This window comes from Rhinopithecus bieti, unplaced genomic scaffold (genome assembly GCF_001698545.2).
Source record: "Rhinopithecus bieti isolate Rb0 unplaced genomic scaffold, ASM169854v2 scaffold_2574, whole genome shotgun sequence".
Classification (NCBI taxonomy): domain Eukaryota; kingdom Metazoa; phylum Chordata; class Mammalia; order Primates; family Cercopithecidae; genus Rhinopithecus; species Rhinopithecus bieti.
The window spans coordinates 5,672,452-5,676,620 of record NW_016804493.1 but is presented as its reverse complement, the minus strand read 5'-3'; the positions used below and the strand labels follow the sequence as shown (position 1 = coordinate 5,676,620).

The window sequence follows — 4,169 nt, the reverse complement described above, 5'->3', positions numbered from 1 at the left end:
CCCGGGTTTACGCCATTCTCCTGCCTCAGCCTCCCGAGTAGCTGGGACTACAGGCGCCCGCCACCTTGCCCGGCTAGTTTTTTGTATTTTTTTTTAGTAGAGACGGGGTTTCACCATATTAGCCAGGATGGTCTCGATCTCCTGAGCTCGTGATCCGCCCGTCTCAGCCTCCCAAAGTGCTGGGATTACAGGCTTGAGCCACCGCGCCCGGCCTTTTTTGTATTTTTAGTAGAGATGGAGTTTCACCATGTTGGCCAGGCTGGTCTTGAACTCCTGACCTCAGGTGATCCACCCACCTTGGCCACCCAAAGTGCTGGGATTACAGGTGTGAGCCACTGTGACCGGCCAAGAATTATTTTTAAAGCTAATATTTTTATAAGTAGTTACAATGCACCAGATACTGCCTATGTATATAACTAATTTAATCCTCACAACCTTATGAGGTAGATATTAGCATTTCTACTCTACACTTGAGGAAACGGGTACAGGTAAGTAAAAGTGACTCACCCAAGGTCCTACCAAATTGTTGAGCAGCAGAACCCTGTCAATTTGGCACTAGTGGCCTGCTATTTAATCATGACTCCACGCTACCTTTCAAATGAAAGGACAGCTGTGAGGACTGAACTATTAGGCACATTTCCGTAACAGGAAAAAGGGAACTGCAAAGGTGGCAGAACAAACACAGTTAACAGATGAGTCTTTTTTTTTTTTTGAGATGGAGTCTCGCTCTGTTGCCCAAGGACTGCAGTGGCCAGATCTCAGCTCACTGCAAGCTCCGCCTTTCAGGTTCACGCCATTCTCCTGCCTCAGCCTCTGGAGTAGCTGGGACTACAGGCGCCCGCCACCTTGCCCGGCTAACTTTTTGTATTTTTTATTAGAGACGGGGTTTCACCGGGTTAGCCAGGATGGCCTCGATCTCCTGACCTTGTGATCCGCCTGTCTCGGCCTCCCAAAGTGCTGGGATTACAGGCTTGAGCCACCGCGCCCAGCCAACAGATGAGTTTTAAGGTGGAATTTAAAAAAACTTCAGGCTGGGCATGGTGTCTCACACCTGTAATCCCAGCACTTTGGAAGGCCGAGGCGGGTGGATCATTTGAGGTCGGAAGTTGGAGACCAGCCTGGCAAACATGGTGAAACCCCGTCTCTACCAAAAATACAAAAAAATAGCTGGGTGTGGTGGCGGGTACCTGTGGTCCCAGGTACTCATGGTGCGGCCACCACTGCATCTTGGGCCAGACTATCCAGCTCCCGTTTGTTGGATTCAATAACTGTCTCACCACATAAGCCAATCCTGTGTTTTATTAATTTTTAAAATATTTTTGTTTTGTGGAGATAGGTTCACAATGTTGCCCAGGCTGGTCCTGAACTCCTGAGGTAGGAGGATCGCCTGAGCCTGGGAGACAGAGGTTGCAGTGAGCCGAGATTATGCTACTGCACTCCTACCTGGGTGAAAGAGTGAGACTCTGTCTTAAAACAAAAAAAGGCCAGGTGCAGTGGCTCATGCCTGTAATCCCACCACTTTGGGAGGAGGCCAAGGCAGGTGGATCACTTGAGGTCAGGAGTTCGACACCAGCCTGATCAGCATGGTGAAACCCCATCTTTTCTAAAAACACAAAAATTAGCCGGGTGTCGTGGCTTGCACCTGTAGTCCCAGCTACTCAGGAGGCTGAGACAGGAGAATTGCTTCAACCAGGGATGCGGAGGCTGCAGTGGGCACAGTCGCACCACTGCACTCCAGCCTGGGCAACACAGTGAGACTCCTTCTCAATAAAAGCCCAGGGCGTTTGGTGCCAAAAAAGGGATTTCTGACCTTGTGTTCATTATGACCTTCAAAAGAGTGAAGTGGTGAGGGCATGAGGGCAGAGGAAAAGAAGGGCTTAAGACAACGAAGGAAGGGAAGGCAGCAAAGTCTAGCGCCTTTGCTGCCAAACCTAAGCCTATAGGGTTGGCAGCAAAACCAAAGCAAAGCTTGATAGCAAAGGAGGTAAAGCCAGGGGAGAAGAAACTGAAGACGTCAAAGACAGAAATGAAGCACATCATCTGGTTTAAAACAAATCATATATTTTTTAAGGTTCTGGAAAATGACCGTATAATATTCTCTGCTAAGAAGAATAACTTCTGCTCAACAACCGTAAGACTGCGGCTGGCTCTACTGAGATCTGCTTATTCCAACAAGACCAAGGTGCTAGTTCTAACTTCAAGTTGTCCCTCTGTATGGCTTCAGTGTTGCACACAGTTGCACAGTGGACCGCCGGTCACAAGGAAGACTGGATGAGCATGGGTGGGTTCACACAACATTTTCCACACTTGCCTCAGCAAAAGAACCACCTGGGACACTTGTTTAAAAACGACAGATTCCCAGGGTCCACCTCTGCAGATTCTGATCCTGCCACTCCAGGGAGCTGTATTTTTCAACAAGTACACCAGGTGATCACGCGAGTTTAAGAAATGAACACAAGTTGGCCGGGTGCGGTGGCTCATGCTTGTAATCCCAGCACTTTGGGAGGCCGAGGCGAGTGAATCACGAGGTCAGGAGTTCGAGACCAGCCTGGCCAACATAGTGAAACCCCGTCTGTACTAAAAATACAAACATTAGCCGGACGAGGTGGCGTGCACCTGTAATTCCAGCTACTTGGGAGGCTGAGGCAGGAGAAATGCTTGAACCCAGGAGGCGGAGGTTGCAGTGAGCCGAGATCGCGCCACTGCACTCCAGCCTGGGCGACAGAGACTCCGTCTCAGAAAAAAAGAAAAAAGAAATGAACACAAGTCCCTGCCACTGGAAAAGCATACCCGTCGGGCTGGCTCCTCCTCCACCACCAGCCCCCAACCCCGTACATCATGTTTATATGCATGCGAGAAACGGGCTTGGAGATTCTTGTTTCAAATCCGAGGTATCACACATCAGCCCCCAAAGGTCAAACATTAAGAAGGAAGCTCACTGCCCTGGCCCAGGCTTTTCTAGGTGACTTCTTCCTCCGGACTCTGCAGCAGTCTTACTAGTTATAAAGCACAAGCGGACCGCACGTCTCAACGCGGGAAAACAGTTCCACCTGCAGGGATGCGACCGGGCTAGGCGAGCTGGAGTTGCCTCTGAGCCGCAGGGGTGTGCAAGCCTGAGAGTGGGGAGCCCGAGGTCACCCCGCCCGCCCTGGCATCGGGGCTGAGGTGCAGGCGCCTTAAGGAGCGGTGTGCAGGCCCAGAGGTAGCCGAGGACACGAGCCAGGGCACGAGCAGACAACCTTCCGGGGACAGAGTACTGGCGCCTGGACGCGCCTTCGCGAGGCCAGGCGGAACCGACAGGAAGCGGGGGCTTGCGGGGACCACCCCCGGGCGAAACCAAAGGAGAAAGAGGGGAACCCAGGGGTCCCGGGGCGCTCAGGCCCACGCGGACGGGGAGGCCAGAGTAGCCCCGCAGCTATGTCCTTACCTCACGCGCCCCCACGGGCTCCGCGCTCAGCTACAGCCCGACGGGAGCAATGCGGCAGCCACAACGGTTGCCGGGGGTCGCCGCGGGCCGGAAAGCGGGGTTCAGGGATGGAAAGGGGGCGGGGCGAAGCGAGCAAAAAGTTCCGGGGAAGCCGAGACCGCGACCTTCCGCGCTTTACGGCCCCTGGGCAAGGGTACGGCTGGCGCGTGACCTCAGCCGCGCACGAGCGCGCCGTGACGCCCTCGCGGAGCCCCGCCCCTGCCACGTGAGCTTGTTTGGGTCTCGGGAGGCACCGCCTCCAGGGCCTCTTTGCCAGCCTCAGAGGCGAGCTGTGGAAACTTTGACTCTTAGGGCCGTTTTGGAACCCGGGCCGTGGACCGGCGGGGTTTCTGCACGTGGAACCGGAACGTCTGAGATGATCGCAGGCCCTGTGGAGGGTGGGAAGCGCGGGAGTTCTTTCTTCCCTCGAGGCCTGTGCCAGGGCTTACTCCAAATCCAGTGGGTCCCCAGTCCTAAGCCACAAGCAGTCTCGGGGGAAAACGCTTCTCTCACCCCCGTGGGAGCGCGGCTCTTGGAAGAGGCTCCGGGCTTTCTTGGGCGAGGCTCTCCCTGAGCAGATCGGAAATCCATTCTGCTGTCCCGCCCCACCTCGGAGGACGGACTAACGGACCTGAGTTCCCGGCCCTATCTTACTCCTCGCAGCTTCTCAGCTGTCTCATCTCAGAGGAAGAGGAATCACTGA

At 54.3% G+C, this 4,169-nt stretch overlaps 1 protein-coding gene across 3 annotated transcripts in view; it reads right to left on the bottom strand.

The window, feature by feature from the left end:
• Nucleotides 1-3,619, bottom strand: part of PDPR (pyruvate dehydrogenase phosphatase regulatory subunit) — a 54,958-nt gene extending 51,339 nt beyond the window's left edge. For all 3 annotated transcript variants that reach the window (XM_017868717.1, XM_017868720.1, XM_017868718.1), the window contains exon 1: nt 3,428-3,619. The gene's annotated coding sequence lies outside the window, so the exon portion shown is untranslated. The remainder of the gene's footprint in view (nt 1-3,427) is intronic.
• Between the last annotated feature and the right edge of the window lie 550 nt (nt 3,620-4,169).